Genomic DNA, 23448 nt, shown 5'->3' with positions numbered 1-23448 from the left:
ACCGTTCAAGCCGTTTGGGAACGGCGAGGGAGAGAGAGAGAGAGGGACCGGGCGGGCTGGCTGGCGAGCACGCGCAGCGGGTGTGCGCGTTCCCCTCCGCCGACTCTGGCGAATCCGGTCCGGTCACGCCCCTTCGCTCCTTTTAAGGTGTGACGACGGCTGATGACGTAAAGCGTGAGGTGTGTGCGTTGGAAAATGAACATCAGTGAATGAAAAAAGCGCCCTGGAAGTCACTCATTGCCCACAGAAACGGTGCCGGTTATGTAACCCGATTGCATGTGTAAGGCAAGGAAGGCAAAAAACGCTCTCGGTGTGTCTCGTCGCTGGAGATTCCTAGCAACTTTTCTGTTCAAGTCGTGGGTTCCCATTGCTGCCTCTGATTAGGTGAGTACAGCCGGTCGTTGCTTGGTTTAGTTCGTGAAATTAGAGCACACAAGAAGAAGTGTGTCATTGTGTTAAAGGCGCCCGGTGCAAGCACCCATAACGGGTTTACATGGTGCTGTGAACATTCTGATCGTTCTGTTAAAGTTGCAACAGATAGAACGTAACGCTGTTTATGTTGCGTTTCATTAGCGACAGCTGAAAGTACATTTGTTTTTCCTGACATACATATTTCTTTAGGTTTATCTCACTGTGATGATGTAATGATTTCATTTATTAATTTATCAGGGCAGTCTCTGTACTTTGTTCCTGTACTTGTGAACTGACATATTCCAGGAATGATGATAGTCACTGTGATATCTATTAGTGTCAGATGGTTGGACAGATTATGTGAGTCTGCATATACATATTCATTCATTGGCCGAGTTGACGTCTTTCAGTGTGTTTTAATGGAGGTCAAGAGAAACGGCAGGGTAAAACCACGTCTACTCTGTTTTCTTTTACAACCTCTTATGGACTAAAATCAGAGATAGTGCTTTTAACGATGTCGATACGGCTATTGAAAGTTGGAACGTAATAACCCTCAAAATAAAGCACTTATGAAAAGATTGCAAGTTATGTAACACATGACTTGAGAATCATGAGCCGGTGGCAGTGACGTCATGCCCTGGATTTCGTTGAGAGGAATAAAAAGTTCACTGCTGACGGTGTGTCCGCGGTTACTCGTTCAAGGTTTTTTTTTTTTTCGCTCGTCATTCACTTGTCTCAGGTCATACTTACAATTTTCGTTCTAAATGACTTTGATGTCGCTTGTTTGCTCATTTTATCTCTTGTTAATTTGTTGGTTTTGCTAGTTACGAAATGGACGCAAGTTGAACGCTTTATTGTTTGTGTAGTTTGATACCTCGCGAGTTTTATATATACATCCCGCGCGTAGTCTCCGTGACGCGAATGAGCCACAGATGTCTATGCCTGGCACAGCACGAGGGCAGCTGTCAGTCCTCAATCTGGTTGTTTCAGTTTTTTTTTTCTGTGATTGCCTGAATGAAACTCAAATGACAAGTCGTCAAATTGACCCATGAACAAACTGGTTTATGTATTTGTGTGAAGGTGTCACACTTGAACTGATTCGTTGCATTGAAAATCATCAAATTTTTCAAATCAGTTTAACTTAACAGCGTTCCCCTCAGTTGTACAGCACTGAAAAGAAATGTAATGCTCAAAAAGAAGTGTTTGGACCTTTTTGTTATAGCTAGAAGCTTTTAGCCTCACCATTCCTTGAGCCTGGGTCAGTACCAGGATGGAGATTTATGAGGAAACAAAGGCTGCTGCTGGAAGAAGTATTAGTGAGGCCAGCAGATGGTGCTCACCCTGTTCTCTTTGTGGCTCCTGATTTCCCTATAAAGTGACGGTGACATTTCTATAAAAAGGCGAAGATGGAAAGTTAAAATGAAGTCCTGTTTCGATGTGGCCATAAAGAGTTTGTTGAAGAAGAGAAGGGATGTAAGCCTGCTGGCCAGATAGCTGTTGGTGTTGGCACCTTATGGCTGTTGCATCATTCAGTTTGATGATGCACACTGCTGGTGGTTGCTGTGTAAAGTGGTTTGGCTGAGAAAAGTGCTATATAAATGAACAGATCTGACAGAAAAAGTGCCCACAACATGAGTTGAATTAAAACATCTTTGTCCTTCTGCTCACAGAGCACCTATTTGTCACAGTATGAGCCCATCTAATGATTCAAAGGCTTTGTGGGCAGAACTTTTAGAAACAGGATGAAACAAGAATGTGCTTTAGGCAACACTTATAAGAGGTTCAGATCTCCCTTAAAAAAGAGTATCAGATATCAAATTAGATTTAAAACCTGTGCAGCTGGTTTCCAAACTCTGTACTTTCACCTGTTATTCTTTCCCTTTCTACAATTTCTCTCAATCATTGTTTTCTTACACATTTTGTCCATCTGTCAAGCTTACAAAGAACATGAGATGGTGTTTTAGACTTTTTCAGAGTGTCTTGTCACGTATGAATGGAATATTTGACTTTTGAGGCTTTTCTATGTTTTCTTCTTGAAGTGAATCCTGATAACAACATGCATTTTTTTATTTTAGCATTTTGTGTATTTGATTTGTCTGTGTTGGCTGTGTAGGGGCGGGAGATTGAAAGGGAAAGATTGTGAATCATCCTGTGTCATAGTTAATTAAGTTGGCAATTAATTTGCCATGTTAATAAAGCGCTGATAATCACCCATCGGTCACTTAATGCAATGAAGCAATATGGTAATTTAGCTATGACTTTGCTGTTTTGTAACTTTGCTGTGACGCACACTGAATCAGGTTCATACGTTAGATGCTAGTAAATTTAGTATTGGTCTTATGACAGTCACATTTTCCACAATCCATGCAAATTGTCTGAAATGGCTCCAGTATACCCTTATTTAGTGCAGTATTTAAGGGTGTACATTTAATCCAATAAGCATCTCAAAAATGAGAATACAATTGATGCACACTTAAAGGCTAGCCACTAGAAAATAATGCTCTGATCAGACTGGATTTTGTTCACATCGCTTCTCACTCACCCAAAGTCTGAATTCACTCACTTGTTTTCTTTTGCTCGTTCAGTGAACTATATGTGACCCTGGACCACAAAACCAGTCATAAGGGTTTATCGAAACAACATCTGAAAGTTAAATAAATAAGCTTTCCGTTGATGTATGGTTTGTTAGGATATGACAGTATTTGGCCGAGATACAACCATTCGAACATTTGGAATCTGAGGGTGCACAAAAAAAAAAAGTTGTCCAAATGATGTTCTTAGCAATGCATATTACTAATCAAAAATTACTGTAATATTTGCAGTATGAAATTTACAAAATATCTTCATGGAACATAATATCCATAATACCCTCTTTACCTAATATCCTAATGATTTTTGGCATAAAAGAAAAATTTATAATTTTGACCTATAGGCTATTGCTACAAATATACCTGTGCTACTTTAGACAGGTTTTGTGGTCTACAGTCACATATAAGTGCTGTTTTAATGTGGGAATAGTGAATGAGGATATAATGATTTAGTGATTTAGGGTACAGTCATTTTGATGGTCCTTTTTTCAAAACTTCTAGTTGTTAGAACTTTCCTGGCTCATCCTGAGGTATTTTTGAAGTCTTTAGTGTTTTATATAACTTGCTTTATCTCTTTTGCATTGTATGATTGTGGCTCAGTCATTGTCTTTCTTCAGTCTTTTATATCTTTTGTGCTGTGTGGGCAGTTTGATGTGCCCTGTTCTGCTCTAAATGTTAAATGGTTCTGCATAAAGGTTCTCATTAGTAGAAAACCTCATACAGTGACTCACACACACACATACAAAAAGAAAAAACCTCAGCGGAAACTTGGGGTGGTGGGTGGTGAGGGCATATGACAGGTACACTCCCTCCGGTGTGAGTGTGTGTGTGTGTGTGTGTGTGTGTTAGGTAACAGATGACACAGTGGCCACTGCTGGGCTGTTACAGAGCTATCACACTGGGGAAACTGGGTTACTGGGGCACGGCCTGCAAGCTTCGCCCTAGCACGCAGGCAAGCATGTCATTGTGCCTCGGCAGGCAGAAATGGCAGTGAGACGCTACTGCGCCTGAGCGTGGTAAAAGAAACGCCGGCCCTTTAAGAGCTCTCAGAGCAGTGGTGAATGTTCAAATTCTGTGTCAGATCTACAGCCATGCGAACAGAGCATGAAGCAAAAAAAAAAACTGAGTAGACAGATAAAAATGAAAGAGAGTCAGCAAAGACGAGCAGATGGTGGGAATACTGAAATGGAGAGAAAGTGGAGAAGAAAGAAATAATGTATACATATAGTCCAGAATAGAAATAATGAAATTATAAAAATACCCTGTTCTGACATTTACATACACTGATTATTAATACTGTGTTGTTACCTGGATGATTCACAGCTGTGTTTTTTTTTTGTTTGTTTTTTTTGTTTAGTGATGGTTGTTCACAAGTCCCTTGTGTCGTTTAAACTGCCCGCAGTTCTTCAGAAAAATCTTTCAGGTCCCACAAATTCTTAGTTTTTTTTTTTCAGCATTTTTGTGTATTTAAATCCTTTCCAAAAATGACTGTATGATTTTTAGATCCATCTTTTTACACTAAGGAGTAAGGACAACTGACTCATTCACAACTGTTACAGAAGGTTCAAACACTCACTGATGCTTCAGAAGGAAACACAATGCATTAAGAGCCAGGGGGTGAAAACTTTTGAAATTTAAAGATCAGGATAAATTGAACTTTTTTTTCCTTCTGCAAAACATGTAAGTATCTTCTGTAGCTTCTGAATGGTAGTACTAAATTAAAAAATATATATATTTAGGCAAATTAAGAAAAATCTACACATTTTCATGCTGTTCAAAAGTTTTCACCCCCAGCTCTCAGTGCATTGTTCTTCCTTTTGAAGCATCAGTGAGCGTTTAAACCTTCTGTAATAGTCACGAATGAGTCCCTCAGTTGTCCTCAGTGTGAAAAGATGGATCCCAAAATCATACAGTCCTTGTTGGAAAGGGATCAAATACACAAAAAACAATGAAAAACCAAAGCATTTGTGGGACCTTAAGGATTTTTCTGAAGAACAGCAGGTAGTTTAACTGTTCAGGACAAAATCCAGGGACTCATTTAGCTGTGGATCATTCAGGTAACAACACAGTATTAAGAATCAAGTGTATGTAAACTTTTGAACAGGGAAAATTTTGTGAAATTTGTGTGTAATTTTTGTCATTTTATGTGAAATATCTTATTCAGGCCAGTACTAAATAGAAAATTACATTTTGTTCGATCCCTCCTATTTTTCTAAAATAATTAACATTTTGCAAATTCTGCAAGGTGTATGTAAACTTTTGACCTCAACTGTAAATGCTAAGTGTATGTAAATGTAAATGACACACGTCTCAATTTGCCCCCTAGTGGCAGTTGTGATGAACATTCAGTTTGTTTTGTGAACTCTGTTCAAGGCAGATTTATAGTCAGTACGTCTATAAAACTGTACACTGTTAACAGATTGTAAAAGTTATTTCGTCATGCCTAGATGACTTGATGTTGCTCAGAGACATCAAGAAATATGATCTAGTGCAATGAAGGCCTTTGATCTGAGGTCACAGACTATGTCAGGAGTCAAAGGTCAGATTGTTGGTACTGGCATGAATAAAACCACTGTCTTGAACATTGCACAGTGTTATGTTTTTTTTTTTTGTTGTTATAGTTTTTAGTAATAGCAGTGAAGAAGTAGATATATCATATAGCAATAGATGTAGGTTATTATAGCTCCATGTTTCTTGAATTCATGCCCACTGTTTCTCTTTGCCCTGAGGTTGCTCAGGTGGTTGTATAAGTTTGGAAGATGAATGGATTGTGAATGATTTCTTCTCAAGGTTGTGAAACATAGTTTGAGGGCAGTACTGTTCTGTTTTGATGGGGTTTTTTCATTCGAGGGATTTTACTGTCTTCTGAAAGCTTCTTACTGGCGTGACGTAAATGTGACCACAACACAGTTAAACACTGGACGCTTCTTTTATCTGCCTCTTTCATTTCTTTTATTGCATATTGCTATATTTTTCTCAAATAGTCTTCCTCCTGAAATGTCATGTGCCTTTTCCTTCCTGTTCCTTCCTCTCTTTCCTTTCTCTGACTCTAATCAATCAGCCAAGCTAATCAATTCCTACATTCATGCTTCGGTTAGACACACTTTGAGGCATTACTTATATTTCCTGTCTTTCTTTGATCTTGCTCTCATTTACATCGTCTAACTCACTCGTCCCCATTAGTAGATGCTAACCTTTGTCTAGAGGCAAACACGAGGCCCTGAACAGGCCCAGATGAAAGATTCAGGCTTTTTCAAATTTTGGTGCCATTCTGGGGGAAACGTGGCTAAATATGTTCAGCAGAGTGAAGAATACTAAACTAATATTGCTAGCAAATGTAATTGCATTACATTAAAATATGCAAGAGATGGAGTGTGTAGAACTTGGTGGTGAGGCAGACTATACATATGACATCTTGACCATATTTTGGGTTATTGCCTCTATCGCAGTTACACGTTCACATGCATGCTTTATTAAGCATTGCGATTTAAAAACAAGTGATTTTAAGCAGTTAAATGCAATCAGCAGTGAAAGAGATTTCCTTTTGCTATATGTATGTGCACGGTCTGAGATACTGTTTCTGAGTGCTGTCAGAGAGGCGTGTATGTGAAGACTGTGCTCATAGAGCGCTGGAGTATTGAACAGTTATTTTTTTGCCACTTTATAGGCCTTGAACAGTTAAATACATACACTTGTAAGTGTCAAAATGCCCATCTCTGCAAGTAGTGTTGTTTTTGGCGGCCGGTTTTAATTTTAGTTTTAGTCTAGTCTTTGTGTGACGCTGTCATTTTAGTTTTTATTAGTTTTAGTCACGTTCATACTCTTTTTAGTCTAGTCAAGTTTTAGTCAACTAAAAGTCTGAGCATTTTAGTCTTATTTTAGTCAGAATTACCCATGACTATTTTCGTCTAGTTTTAGTCGATGAAAACTGATGACATTTTAGTCTTGTTTTAGTCAATGAAAATTGTATTTTAGTCTATTTTTAGTAATGCAATTTTATTTAACCCAGTCAATATAGTATAACTACCTACTAGTATAGAAGAAACCAAAGTTTTCTTTCAAACAAGGTTATCTTATTATATTATTGTTACCTTATAAGCTCAAGAATACATCCATTCCAGAAATTGAAGATGCTCTAATTTGAAATTACAACATTTATTTTCCCTACCAAACATGTTAGAATTACACACACAAAAATTGAAATGAAATAAATAAAAACAATAAATAAAATAAAATAAAATAGCATCACATGACAATGCCAGAAAAAAAATACATTCAAATTTAACAAACGTGACTGCTTCGTATTCTGATTCAAACACGAACCCCTTGCGCAGGTTTCAAGTGCCATTCACTTCTTTATTAAGAAAAAATCAAAATACGAATAAATATGTACGTGTAGTTTTGTGCATGTTCATTTAGTAGTAATTCCCACTTCAAAAGCACTTCTAATTAATAATAATATTAGTCAATTTAACAATATTCCTAATTTACTTTCATCATCTATGGCTACACAAATCATGCTTGTACTTTTAAAAGTTTATTCACAGATTAAGTAATTTGTGTAAGTAAAATATTTCTTATGATTTTCGTAGCACAAATTGATTCATTTTGTGAAACTGTCCAAAAATCGCTTTGACATCTGGGACGCAAAAGAAACGTTTTCCACCTTTGACCACAAGATGTCATTAGTGGACAACGTGTTGAAAAGCTTCACGTAATGAAGCTTTTTAGATACAGTTGAGGGGAACGCTTTGGTGCTTCGAAAAGCTTCATTTTCCCATCACTATTAAAAAGTAGGAAAAAATGTATGTGTCGTTTCTTCTTTTTCTCCCAAAGACTAACCACAGCTGACCAACCATCGGTCCCTTTCTCTGTGTCAGACTTAACTTTGTTTGTAGTCGTCTTCTAATAATAAGTGGGGCTTAAGAAAGTGACGTCGCCTGCGGTTTAGGCTAATCCCTTCTAGCTCTGGCTACTGGGCATGCGCACATCAATCTAATGTTATAACATTTTGTCTCGTTTTTGTCGCCGAAAATGAAGAGACATTTTAGCGTAGTTTTTATTTTGTAAACCACGTTTAGTCTCGTTTTTATTCGTCAACGATATTGCATTATACATTTTATCATAGTCATCGTCACATGACCAGCATTTTCGTTTCGTCTCGTCTCGTTTTCGTCATGTGATAAAGGTTCGTTGACGATGATATTTAGTCATAATTTTCGTTGACGAAAGCAACACTATCTGCAAGTATCCTCATCAACACGGTGATCAGAATAGTACACAACAGCTGAGAAAGAGAAAACCCACGTGTAACAGTATATTGGATCCAGGCAGCTCCTAAAGTGACAGCAGTCTAATATTCCTGCTGTCTGTCATTCATGTTAATCAAACAACAAAAGAGAGAAAATCTCTCACTGCTCTTAACTAAATCACAGAAGAAATATATATTTAATTTACACAGTCAGAAAATATGCAGTGTTTTATACAGTGTATTTTTTTTTTAGTTTAGGCTAGTATTAGTTTGTGATATTGACACTGGTGACACAAAATTCTGAAGTTTCTATGATATCAAAAATGTTGACCTTATTTAAAGCAAAAACAACTACATCGTTATTGTGAAATAAAATTATTCATATCGTGATATGATTTTGGTCATATCGCCCACCCTAATATACAGTAAAACAATAAAGCTGCTCTCTCTAATAACCCTGCTGAAAAAAACAGCTAAGCTGGAAGTAGCTGGTTATAGCTGGTGGTCTCCCAGCTAAGACTAGTCTGACCAGCCTGGCCAGACTACTAAAGTGGCCAAAACCCCTCTAAAACCAGCCTGCTGACCAGCTATATAGGCTATAGCCTAGACTGGTTTTAGCTGGGGTTTTTTTCTGCAGGTAAACCTCTCAGTCCTTATCTGCCTGTAATAGTTTGCCCACTCTGAATCATTAACCTCAAAAACAGACTGCAAACCAAACAAAAATCCACAATTAGACAGAGATGGTGATAAATGATTTTCAGATGAGGCTGCTTCATACTTGACAGTGTGGCATTTTTAGATATGTTTTTTTTTTTATCATTTGACAAAATATAAAACTTACCCACCTTTTTCTTCAACGTGAAAGTAAGCCTATGGGTGAGACTTCCTGTTCAAAATCTGCTATAGGGAAATAATGAGAAGAATAACATTGTGTAGTAAATGGTAAAACTGTTTGCACTACAAACCAGTGTGTTCATAATTAAGATAATACATTAAAATAATATGGTAAGACACACCAATTTGTTTTGTACAGCTAAAATTGCTGGACGCGGATAAGACCGGAAGCCAGGAAGAAAAAAGTGGATAGCAAACAGGCATGTGTCCTTATCTATATATTTTGGAAAAGACGACTCATGTTAATGTCCATGACTGACTCATGCTCTTTCTTTGTCAGTGAATATCTAAAATTAATTTGACTTTTTATAATGTCAGATATTTACACACTCACACACACACAATCATCTAATAGTTGGGTTTTTCCATTCGAGGGACTGATTGAAGTTTGTCATGTAGCTTCTGTAAACAGCCGTTTCAGGGCTTGTTTACCAGCTAAATGACGCAAAGACTGATTGAGAAGTTGATAAGAGATGATAAATTAATTCTACAGTGGTATAAGCCTGTGGCATTCTCTTCATTTTAAATGAAAGAACAAAGCAGCTTTAAACTGCGTTTAGATTCACTGGATCCCAGTGCCAAGTTCTCATGCTCCCTTCAGGATATATCTGTCAATGATCACTTTATTTAACAAAATATGTTTGTTTTGGATGCACTGCATTAGTTGAGTAATGCAGATTACAATTTCAGGTATGGTGACATAATATACTATGGACCGTGACTACATGAATTATAAACGACTAGTAATTTTTTAGATTTGTAATGCATTTTTCAGGGTTCCTTGATGAATCAAATATTCATAAGAAGAGTTTACTTGAAATATAACATCATTTTTTTAATCAACTTATAAAATGAACTAATTAATCATACTTTTTTTTTTTTGCTGAAATTATTCTCTATTAATCCCACCCAATATTAAAGTTTTAAAAAATACTTTTATATTGCAATAATTTTCATTCAGTCTTCAAATTAATGTGGAAGCAAAGACAGAAAAATTAAAAACGTGAGTATCACTAATACCAATATTACTGATGTCTCTAAGAAACTGAGGTCTCTTGTTCTTTTTTCCCTAATATTTAACCATTGACTATAGCCTTTCAACATTACAGTATAAATGAGAGCTATCAGTTTTTTACAATTTATTAGCGTTTAAAAAATTACAATTTCTAATTTAAGTGAACTTAAAACAATCTTCACATAAACCCATTATTTCCCTGTGCCCTTTAGCAAGTAGGAAATGTACAGATAATTAAAGTTATTAAACCCTAAATATTAACTTAAATATAGATGACTCCTTAAAGCTACAAAATGTATTAATTTCCTCTTTTTCTAATTTCTTTCGCTCGTTTGACTAGCACCTGGCGCTGAAGTGAAGTTGGAGTGGGTGTCTGAAAAGTCTCTCATTTGATGTGGTCGTAAGGACATTCCACAGCTAAATAAACACTTCTTGTCAAGAAAAAAAAAAGAGAGAAGCAGCAGTTGTGAGTAGGGTGGCCAACCCTGCGTTAAGTATTTTGAATGCCGTTAAACCGTAGAAATTAATCGCCTGCAATAACGTGTTAATTTTGACAGCGCTAGACATTATAAATTTAGCCTTAGACTTAAACTCTTCAAACTTGGCCATTGCTGTCCTTAGAGATTATCACCTCTCTTCATTGGTGTAATAAATGAGATATGAAGGTTAAAAGCTGGTGCTGAATCTCTACAAACACCCCCAGTCATGATTATAAATTCTCTGATGAGACGAATGCTCACTGATAAAGTATTCAGCTGCAATGCCAGAATCATGCCAAGAATATCTCAGTTGTGCCTCATTAGTTTGGTTACGCTTGTGTGTTTGACCCACATTTGTTATTTGCAGTGATCATATCAAAGAGCAGGATGTGTCACGGATTTGGGATTAGGCCACTGCTACCACCATCAGCCACGTTTGTATTTTGCATTTCTCACCGTCATTGACTGTTGATCATGCTTGTTTTATGTTCGTTCGGTGACATTAAGTTATATTTAGCATTTGGTAAAAATACATGGGTGTTTATTTATCCAGATGTGCTTACTTGTGTATTGTTGAACTTTTTATTAACATTCAGCACTTGAATAACTGCCTGAAATAGGCAACTCATTAAAAAGAATGACTTTACTGTGTTTGAATGTTATTTTAGTGTGTGTGTGTGTGTGTGTGTGTGTGTGTGTGTGTGTATGTGTATGTGTATGTGTATGTGTATGTGTGTGTGTGTGTGTGTGTGTGTGTGTGTGTGTGTGTGTGTGTGTGTGTGTGTGTGTGTGTGTGTGTGTGTGTGTGTGTGTGTGTGTGTGTGTGTGTGTGTGTGTGTGTGTGTGTACGTGTGTGTGTGTGTGTGTGTGTGTGTACGTGTGTGTGTGTGTGTGTGTGTGTGTGTGTACGCATGAGTTTGTAGCTCTGCCCAATGTCAGTGTCAGAGGGAAAATGGCGACAGGTGAAACACTCAATGGAAATTTGTCGTGATTATCATGTGAGCATTGCATCCAGCAAATGTATTTAGCCATGAGCCTGCATGTGCCAGAGAACTCTCTGGAAAGACTTTCAAGGTTTAAAACAATTCATGGGCCATTTGTAAAAGTCACTGCATGCCGGTTTTTAAGCAGTTTATAGTTTATAAACAGAGTTTGCGGTGGGTATACAAAAACGAAATTGTCCTAGATTCAAGTTGAAGAGGTTGTGTATACTTTGTAATGCTGTTATGCAGAAACGGTTGGGATAATTGTATTCTATCTGAAGCTGTAGATTTTGCCTGTCATTTTCTACATACATCATGAAATATGGACGTCAGCGATGCAAGATTTACAGTAATATTGAAATAATGAAGACTGTTAGTCTGTTCCTCACATAAGGCTATCATATGGCTTTAGAGGAGCTTGGATATAGTAAATAAATTGAATAGACTCTTCTTTTATTTGATCTAAAACAGTAATGTTGTGAAACATTATTACAATTAAGAACAACTTTCAATTTTAATATATATTAAAATGTAATTTATTACTATAATGGCAAAGCTGAATTTTCAGCAGCGATGCAGTCATTTATTAAATAATTGTAATAAGCTGATTTGGATAATTTCGTATCAACTCAACCAGAGGTCCCCAGCTCAAATTTTGGATTTTGCTAATATTTTTTTCTGAAGAAATTAGACGTGTATAGTGACAAAAGTGACCCACGTTTGTGAACCTGGATTAAAAAAACAGTCATAAAGTCAACATTTCTAAAAGCTGAATACAGATATTGTTATAATATATTGATGTATGGTTTGTTAGGATAGGACAGTATTTGGCCGATATACAAGTGTTTGAAAAATCTGGAATCTGAGAATGCAAAACAATCCAAATATTGAGAAAATCACCTTTAAAGTTGTTGAAATATTCAAAAATAAAAGAAAAGTCTATAATTTTGACCCATCCAATGTACTTTTGGCTATTGCTACAAATATACCTGTGCTACTTAGGACTGGTTTTGTGGTCCAGGGTCAAATTTGGTTTTTGACCACTGAAAATGTGTACATTTTAACAATATACTGCTGGAGCCATATTGAAATTCCAATATCTCTGGAACCAAACCATACAGAGGCTTAAAAGTGAAGATGCTAAAAGGAAAGTTTGTTAAGACCCAATATCTAAAAGGGCATAAAGATAACACTTCTTAAGTTAACAGACATGCAAACTTCGGAGAAAACACTTGAAAAGTGCTGTTTCCCAATTTTTAAATGGTCATCATTAGCACATAATTCAACACAGATTGCTAAAGTTGACACATTTTACTAACCGAGCTACCAATCTCTCTGTAAAAATAATATTACAATGCTGCCATCATCGGAAGTCATTTTACCCCCTTGTAACTTGGCTCTGAATTTTTAACCCACTCCACTAAATAGTAGATTACTCAGTAAATATTCATCCATGACATTTAATATTTTGCATATTGCATATATGTCTGTCTTTCTTCAGAAAAGGTATTAGCAAAATCAAAAGGTTTTGAAATTTGGTTGATTTGACAAAGAATAGATGTAATCAATGTTGCTTAATTCCTTTGTGGGAATCGATGTACTTTTCAGGGGCTTCCTTAAGTAATAAAAAGTTCAAAAGAACAGCATTACCTTGAAATATAAATATTAATAACATTATAAATGCTTTTCTGTCACCTTTGATCACTTTAACGCATTCTTGCAGAACAAAAATGTTAATTTTATTAAACGACAACAAAAAATCATACAGATCCTAAAACTTTGAATGCTAGTGTATGTTTCGTTTTTGCTTTCTTTGTATGTAAAAGAGCAGTGTAAACATTATGCTTAACATCTCTTTGATGTTCGATGGTGAAAACCGTGTCAGATGGGTTTAAGGGGAGTAAATGATGACAGAAAGTCCACCCCAGGATCTCAAACCAGTCAGAGCACACTGGGGATGTGAGCAGCTGTAGACGGCGTTGGGACATGAGTCTCTCTGAGTATGGATTTAATGGCCGTAGAAGGTCTCGCGGGGCAGGAGCAGCTGTACCGTGGCTTCATGATTACGTTAAGCGAGTGGAAGTATGCTGCACATGACTGTAGAGGGAATGTCTGGTATTCATGTCGCTCTCTGTAACCTTCTAATGGTGACATACGCAATGTTCAGCGCATGATTATATAACCGCTCGTACAGACGTCATTCTCTGCTCAAATGCCTCTCTCCCCTTTCCCTCCTCCTCCTCCTCTCTGCTTTAAGTGCTCTCTTTCTGTTTCTCTTTCCCTACAGGTCTCTTTCTCATCCCCCTCTCTACTTTCCCCCAGCCTACGTTTTTCTGCTTTTTATGTAATTTGCCTATGGGTGCATGGTCATAATCATTCTGCCTCTGTTTTTATTTCTTTGTCTCTCTTCTTTAAGTCAAGTAAGTGTATGTGTGTTTGGCTGTGTGTTTTTTTTTTTTTTTTGAGCATGTTGCCTTTGGTAAACCTTGATCTAAAGCATTGCCCTATGAGAAATCATCAGAGTGATGTAGTGTAAGCAAACAGGAAGCCTTAAAGGGGTCATATCATGAGGACTCAAATGTTCCTTGATGTTGTGAGATAAAATCGCTTTGAGGTTCATTTTTCTAAGCGCTTTCTTAGACCAAAAGAAACATTTATTGTAATTAAGCTGACTAAAAATTTCAGGGTGGGAGATGGGTGGATGATGCCATGGAAAAAAAAAAAAAAACTTATAATAGAATTATAAGTGGAAAAATGTAATCATAAAAGCATGACCCATTTAACAGACTGATCTCCAACTCTGATTGAGTGCTGTATCTGATTGCACTTAATAAAGCACTCACTACAGTCGGCTGAAAATGTATAAGTGCGAGTGTGCTTGTAATGCACGGATGAGTGTTTCAGGTTAAGACCTCTTTTAATCCATGAATATTCATCTCCTGGGCTTAAGTGGGGTCTTGTTTCTGTGTAAGCAAGAGTGTTTTTGTTTATCCAGGTTTCTAGGTTAGTCCTATTCTTACCACTGCTTAGAACTTCAGAGTCTGTTCAGGTTAAAACTATTCTTGTCCAGGCTGGGCTTAATTCCATTACAGTTCGTCTGTTTAGTGGGTGCTGGTTGCGTAGCAAGTCAGGATTTGGGCTTTTTTTGTATGCTCACTTCTGTGGCTGACTCATGACAATTCTGCACCATCACCAATGTGTCCTGAAGTTCTAGTTCTGAAGATTTCTAGTATCTATTCTCACTTACATTAAGTGAATCTCATGCAGTGTTGTAAATTCGTTCAAAATCATTTAAAACATGCCATATATTTAGGGCAGCTGTTATCGCAAAATAGACGCAGACAGAAAGATCAGGGCTAGCAAGTAATTATTATTAATGTATAGTAAATGTATCATTCTTTTAAAAAAAGTTATTTAAATGAAAATAGCTAACATGGCTATGTAGAAATTTTTCTACACTCTAAAAAATGCTTGAATAAAAACAACCCAATTTAGATTATTTGGCAACCCAGTGCTGGGTAAATATTGGACCGAACACATGCTCGGTTATTTTGACTCAGCTGGTTGGTGTTAAATGTTTTTACCCAACATGCTAGGTTGTTTTATTTAAATTCAACTGTTGTTTAAAAATGAATATATTGCTGGCTTCAAAATGGGCTGGAATGTAAAAATCAATAATCAAAAAATTAACATTTATTATTAAGCAAGAACACCCATGGACAAAAATATAAGACGTTGAATTTATTTTGATGAATACAGCATAGTTTGCAATATTACATACATTCAAACGTTTAAAAAAAATGGAACATTTAAAACTAGCATTTTAATTCAAAGGTATTCAACCATTCTCTATAATCACTTTTCACCAAAATAGCTAAGTTCAGGTGCTACTATGTCTACGAAATCGAAGCCAGGTTGCTGAAAGAGGCCGTGACTGTACTGTAGAGAACATATTTCATAGGCGCCATAGAATGCATTGATACAATATTTTAATTTGTTCTCTGATATCTACATAGAAGGTATATGGCATAGCAAAGGGCAAAAAATCTCCAGAAATGGTTTTACAGGTCCATTTACAACCCAAGGATTTCTCCCTAGAATGAAATGGTCTGTTTTAGCCTTATTTGGAAGGTTCGTGAATATTAATGAGGGGCTCTGCTCTGATTGGCTGTCTCACAGAGCTGCTCATCTCAACAGATCGCACATGAAGTAAAATATATATTTTAATACGGAGCTCTAGCCGCTTTTTATATGCGGTTTGTAGAAACTGCCATTTTGAATGTGTGATCATTTTATTTTCACCATTGTGATCACTGTGTAAGGTTATACTGCAGTGGCTTTACTTACAACACAAGTTCAGATGCTTGTCAGTGATGCTCAGGATCTGTAAATCATTCACCGTCATCAGCGCAGTCATTTCTCTGTTTATGTGGTAAGTGAAATCTTATGTACTGCAATGTAACAGGCTAACCATGTCCCTTCAGTGGCTCGCCTTGTTTTACTGATGTACTGACGTTAATGATGATTGTCTATGCAAATGCTGAGGGCGAAACTAGTAACGATCGCGACTGTTGCGTAATAGTCGGTGTTTTGTTGGAATTGACCTATTTTTCAGTGGTCTTTTGCAAACACCAGATTTATATAAGAAGGAGGAAACGATGGTGTTTGAGACTCATGGTATGTCATGTCCATGTATACTGAACTGTTATTATTTAACTATGCCAAGGTAAATACAGTTTTCCATTCTATGGCACATTTAACATCAAATTAAATCAAATTCAGTATTGTAATGAATAAAGTCAGTTTATGTTATGCAAGGCAAAAGGCGTTTCCATCATGTGAAACGACCGTAGCTGACTCACATCTTGTCCTTGTATGATGTGTTGCGTAAAATAATAAAATTTACAGCACAGTAAAGACTTTATAAATGAAATAAAAAGTGTACAAACCGTTATTTCACTGAAGAAGTGCACCAGATCAGCGGCGCTGTGAACCACTCTCTCCTGTAAGGTTTCTTAAAAGGGACATTGGATTACCATTTTCCATAAGTTTGTATGATTCTTTAGGATCTTCATAAAATGTCTGCAATGGTCATCTAAAACAAAACTAAAACCCTTTTTTTTACCTTGTCAAAAGAAGCTTTGTTCACACTCACAGCAACCCTTTTTGGTGCATGGCTCTTTAAATGCTAATAAGCTCAACTCACCCTGCCCCTCTCTTCCATTTTTTTTTTTTTTGTGTATTTGGTGGTGCATTACCATCAAAAGCAAAACTAATCAAATGTGTCCTCAGTGGCTCAGATGTTGGGAGTACATGAAGACTCTCATGTTCACTTTTACATCCAGCTACGTATAACTGGGTGATAGCAGAAATATGCTAATTTGGGGCATTCTGTCAGTGGTCACGGGTGGGGCCTGAGCAATTTGACGTCATACTGCTCAGAAAATCAGAATGGCTTGATAATTGAGGCCGTTTTGATTTTTTTAAAGGTTTTGAAAAAGGAGTGAATGGATTTTTATTATTGTAGGGTGGTTGTGTCCACAAACTGCATAGACATTTATATGTACAAACATCATGTAAAAGAGAATTTTTCAACAGATGTCCTCTTTAACAAATAAATAAATGCACTGTGTTTTAGAGTGAAGCATAGCATCTACAGGCTCAAACTATATCAGGAATTTAATCCATTTAAGGGTGGAGAATTCCATGAAATAACAACAAAAACGTGTATTATGTTTGCTGCTTTTTTTTTTTTTTTTTTTTACAGTTGACATATTGTTTGTGCAACCATATGCTGTCTTCTCAACATTTGCTGTCATTAATTATCATGTGTTATCATTTAACGACAATAGGTGTAACAATTCTTAGTATCTAATTTCGTTGGAACATTATGAGTACCATAAGCATAATTTGATATAATTACTGTGCTTTGTGGATAAAATTATTGTACATGTATTTATAGACTTGTTCCACCAGTTTGATGTGTCATGTTATTCTTCTAAAAGATATGTAAAGAGATCCATAAGATATGTGTTATTTGTCATATAAATCATGTCACATGACATTTTAAGGTAATAGCCAATTTTCCTTGATGGAAAAAAATCACAAAATTTCATCTAATCTACAGTTATTTTATTAAAGTAATGTATTTTATTAATGTGTTTCATTAATGTACATATTATTAATTACTTATGTGCCTTACAATTGCCACTATCTGTCAAAAGATGTAGTCAAGCTGGCTAAAATGTGCATGAGATGCAAAACACTGATTTTGCGCAGTAGCATCTGGCATCTACACTTCACTACAAGGCTGGACAAGGTAATAGAGGAGGTTTAAGCCAGTGTAGAGGAGAATCACATGAGCTGGATGGAGGGAATAAGGCAGAAACGTACACGGACAAAATGGAAACAGGTGTCGGACCAGAAGATCACTTAGGCTAAGTTTCAGAGAGCAGACATCTATGAATTGAAAAGACCAAGGTGGCACCATGACCACGTTATTTAGGGTGATACCTAAAGCCAAAAGTACAAGAACCATCCATTTCATCAGAGCAATGGAGATGGAGAAGCCACAACCGCAGCTGAAAGACAGGCAGCTGAAGGTAGATCTCAGGAGGCAGGTCATATTTCCAAAAACAATTACAGGGATCACTCTTAAGCCATTGCCTTGGTCTTGGAAACATCAGAGCAAGTGGTTATGCTAGAGTTCACTTCCTGAGGAAAATCTAATCGGGTAAACCAGGAGGAGAGACAGATATTCTGAGCATGTATTTGATACTTTCAGCTTGTGAGATTGGAGATCAATAAACCACAAAAATCAAACAAGAAAACGTGAAAAGCCACAGAAAACAGTCGTTTTTAAAGCAGATGTAGTTCAAAGGAGTAAAGCTGTCCTGTAAGGGAGGGTGGCATAAAAGAAGCCATTACTCAAACGGCACCATATGAAAGCATGCCTGGAGTTACCAAAAAGCAAAATCGTGACCTAGAAGCAATATGAGAAAAGATTTTGTGGTCAGATGAAACCACATCTTTCAAAGAACCGTAATATCAACCATCACCTCATGTATACTGATGATACCCTGATTGTTGCGATTCAGAAAACATGGACAGAATCACGGTATCCAGTAATAAAAACTGAATTTACGGTATTATGTGCAGTGTCACAAAATCTGGCACATTTTGGATGAAAGCATCAAACAGAGGTCAGTACACTAGTAGTAGTGTCTGTGAATGTTAAGCCACAAAAATACTATTTGAATCCTACATGTCTTGCGTGTTTTTGTGTAAATGATTTGCACAGACACACGGTTTTGTTTCTTACACACACATACTGAAGCGTGCGACGCTCACAGTGTTTTCAGCCTCTGCCGCCTCAATATATGAGTACATAAACACACAAAAATAATCTCTAGAACTGCTCTGACAGTCACTTCATGAGCGTTTTACAGTTTCTTTTGAGAAAAATTATTATATTATATAGTACAAACAGAAACTCATAGGTCTTTACAGCAACCCATCACAATAAAAGTTTGGTTTATCTTGAAACTGTAATGTGTGTGTAAGCAACACACTGAATCCAAAATTCTCATCTGACATTTTCGCACATTAAAAAATAAACAACCTCACGTTGTCAATCACATTTACACACTGCCTTCGAAACTTTTGTGTGTCATTAAAAATTTTTGGGTCAGGTTCAGTTTTCTGCATTTTTTTATTTATTTTTTTTGCATCTGTAGCAAGCATTTTGAGAAGTGTTTTGACAATTCTAAGCCACCGTGACATTCTGTGCGTGTCAAATTTTGACAAATACAGAAAAACACATGAAAAATTGTGTGCAAGTACCTTAAGTTATATATTTCTGCTAAGGTCCAATTTTTTTTTTTTTGTATTCGTCAAAAATTGTCCGTATTCAAAATACGTCACACACAGAATGTCACGGTGGATCTTAATTGTCAAAACACCTCTCAAAATGCTTGTTGGTAGTGTGTAAACATGATTGACACAACGTGAAGTTGTATTTATTTTTAAACGTGCAAAAATTTCAGATGAGAATTTCAGACCTTTAATGTAATAATAGTACTACTACTACTACTAATAAAATTATTATTACTTTTTTTTTTGTAAAGAATATTTACCAGAAAGATTATTTTCCAGAATTTATTTAGCAGAAAAATATAAAAATGTAAATACTTAATATAAAATACTTTTGATACTTTTTGAGGGGAAAATACATATTTCATAGGGCCTGTAAAAAATTACATTTTTGTTCAAATTGTATTAAATTGCCGTTAAATTGTGTACGTTTCATGATTTCAGTTAATTAGACATGTTTTCATTTTTTTTGATTAATACAATTTTATTTACCTTTTAAAACAGTATTTGGGAAAGAAAAATGGATGGGTGCAAAATACATGGAAGTACACTTGGCTGCAAAAGCAAAAGCTTTGAAGCTTTGCCAACATTATAACAACTTTTTTTAAAAAATGATCATTTTAGCAGTATTTTTTGTTATACTTTTCATTAAACATTAAGTGTTCTTTATATAATATTTTTCTCAACATTTTTTCTTTACAAACAGAACATTTGTAACAAGTTGGAATTTATACAACCAACAAAACTATCACAGGCCCATTTTGTAATTTAATTACAATTTTAATTAAGTATTAAGTTTGCCTTTAGATAACATTATCTATTTTTAATAGAATGTGTGTCAATTAAAATGTATGTTTAAAAAATTATGTAGAACGTAATTCAAAAAATAAAACATTTATGATGATTGATAATGATTGTTTTAAGCAATAAATTATTTAAAAATTTATTTAAAGTGCTGTGAAATTAAAAACCATAGAGATCAAAATTAAGTAACACTCACTAACTTTTACAGTAGTATTTCATGTTAGTATGAAAGCTAGCTTTCATCTGAGCTCTGGGTGTGCATGCAGTGATGCATTATGGGATATCTGACGGTTTGTTCTTCCAATCTGTGTTCAGCCAGCTTGGGTGTGGCTCCAGTGGTAGAGATTCAAATCTGGACTTTGGTTTTGTGGTTTGCTAAACGGACTATTAGCTAATATTAGCTGACATATATTGGTTTTTCCAATATTAAGTTTTCCAGAGTTTCTATGTCCAAGTTGCCCTATGCAAATGTTTGCATGCACAAAAATTGAGAGGGGGAATTTATGTTCGAGGGTGTAATTTTCAGTTTAATATTGCACTGTTCAACTCCTAACCAAATATGCCATAGCTCATGACTCACTTTGACTCTATTGTCTTGTTTGTTTTCCTGTTTGCTAAAAGGCCAGGAACAGCCGTAGGCCTTCTGTGCTTACAGAAATAAAACGCGCAAACCAACGTCACTTCGGCTATACAGATATGGAATCAGTGATGTCATGCTGAGGTCATAGATAATGTTCTCAATACAAGTCTTTGTTGCTCTTATGCAAAGCCTTAATTGTCCATGAACCTTCAGTGGATGTGTGCGATGCTTGAATTTATTTTGTAACTGTGCCAGCATAAATAATCAGTATTTCGGCTCTTGTTGCAGTTACAATCTTTCTGTCTGGGTTGTTCGCTCGGTCTGCCTCTCTCACTGTCTCCCTCTCTCTTTCTCTTTGCGTTTGGCAGGACTGTGGGGATTGTTTGAGTGGTTAATATTAATGAAATCTAATGAAAGTTTTGAATATAAAAGTAAATTATTTATGCTATGTTGGTGCTCACAGGAGAGATTGATGGTTCTTTAATTATAGACTAATGAGAGGAAACCACAACAGTCATTACACTAAAAACATCGGAGCATTAGCCAAAAGGCTTTTTAAATGAATGCAGCCTGTATCATATCAAATATTAAGATGGTTTGGTAGATTATTAAGTGGACTATTGGAAAGAGCAGTACTTGCTGTTTTGAATGCAAAACAGGTTGAAAGATGAACTTATTTCTGAAAGTCAAACTGCGAACCCACAACTTACCAGTGTTTACCAATCTTGCCAGCACTGAATTGCATCATGGGACCAGTCTGGCTCTAGAGTCAAGCAATCAGGTTGCATTTCAATCTGTCCCTGTGGTGAAATGACATAATGTGTTAAAATATCATGTTATCTGGGTGTGTGTTTGTTTTAGGGCTGAGCGGTATATTGAGTTTGTACGATATATCAATATATATTTTTATAAGCAATACCATTTATATCGATATGCAGTATTTTGATATGAGTGCATCTGAATAATAGCTGCTGTGGGGGATGAGCAGAATCCAATTCGTCTTAAACATGAGACATGCTTTATATTAAAGGAGAAATTCACTTCCCGAACAACAAAAATTGCAATTAATTTACTCACCCCCTTGCCAAGATGTTCATGTCTTTCTTTCTTCAGTCGTGAAGAAATTGTTTTTTAAAAAGAACATTTCAGGATTTCTCTCCATATACAGTGCCTTGCAAAAGTATTCATACCCCCTTTTTCACATTTGTGACCCTGGACCACAAAACCAGTCATAAGGTTAAATTTTACAAAACTGAGATGTATACATCATATGGAAGCCCAATAAATAAGCTTTCTATTGATGTATGGTTTGTTAGGATAGGACAATATTTGGCCGAGATACAACTATTTGAAAATCTGGAATCTGAGGGTGCAAAAAAATCAAAATACTGAGAAAATCAACTTTAAAGTTGTCCAAATTAAGTTCTTAACAATGCATATTACTAATCAAAAATTACATTTTGATATATTTATAGTAGGAATTTTACAAAAAATCTTCATGGAACATGATCTTTACTTAATTTCCTAATGGTTTTTGGCATAAAAGAAAAATCAATAAATTTGACCCATACTATGTATTTTTGGCTATTGCTACAAATATACCCCAGCGACTTAAGACTGGTTTTGTGCTCCAGGGTCACATTTTGTTTTGTTGCAGCATTATGTTAAACTGCTTTAAATTACTTTTTTTCCACATCAATCTACATCTCATACACCATAATGACAAAGCACAAAACAGGTTTGTAACAACTTTGCAAATTTGTTAGAAATAAAAAACTGAAAAGATCCCGTTGCCTAAGTGTTCATACTCGAAATTTAGCTCAGGAGCATTCATATTGCTTCTAGATGTTACTACACTTTGAGTGGAGTTAAACTGTGGCAAATTCATTTGAATGAGTATGATTTAGAAAGGCACACACCTCTCAGAAAAGGTCTAACAGCTGAAAATCTGCAAATCTGTTTTTTGCTTTGTCATTCTTATGGTGTATGGAGTGTAAATTGATGTGGGGGGAAAACTATTTTAAAGCAGTTTAACATAATGCTGCAACAGCAAAATGCAAAAAAGAAAAAAAAAGGGGGTATGAATACTTTTGCAAGGCACTGTAGTGGACTTCTATGGTGCCTGCGAGTTCGAAACTTACAAAATACAGTTTCAATGCAGCTTCAAGGGCTTTAAACAATCCCAGCCGAAGAAGAAGGGTCTTATCTAGCAAAACGCTTGGTTATTTTCTAATAAAAATTGGCAATTGATAAAATTTTAGCTGCAAATGCAAAATGTCTAGCTCTGTGTGTATTCCGAAAGTCAAAAAAGTCCCATCTCATTTTCATCTCCAACTTCAAAATTGTCTTATATCGCTGCAGAAGTACCGACCCAGTGTTTACAAAATAAACGTGCAAAGAAGATCAGATGGCCATTACAAAAAAAAAAAAGGCAAAACAGCGATGAAAGATGATTTGAATTTGGAGGAGAAAATGAGATGGCAGTTTTTCGACCTACCCTAACTGTCTTGAACCGGAATACACAGAGTACATCTTGTTTTGCTGCTTGATATTGCAAATTGGTGTGCCTTA

At 36.0% G+C, this 23448-nt stretch overlaps 1 protein-coding gene across 1 annotated transcript in view; it reads left to right on the top strand.

Moving 5' to 3' along the window:
* The first annotated feature begins 247 nt into the window (after window positions 1-247).
* npas2 (neuronal PAS domain protein 2) overlaps window positions 248-23448 on the top strand; it is an 83077-nt gene continuing 59876 nt past the window's right edge. Inside the window, exon 1 of the mRNA XM_073840387.1 lies at window positions 248-384. The gene's annotated coding sequence lies outside the window, so the exon portion shown is untranslated. The remainder of the gene's footprint in view (window positions 385-23448) is intronic.

This window comes from Garra rufa, chromosome 5 (genome assembly GCF_049309525.1).
Source record: "Garra rufa chromosome 5, GarRuf1.0, whole genome shotgun sequence".
In the NCBI taxonomy this organism is placed as follows: Eukaryota; Metazoa; Chordata; class Actinopteri; order Cypriniformes; family Cyprinidae; genus Garra; species Garra rufa.
This window is presented reverse-complemented; position numbering and strand designations above follow the sequence as displayed.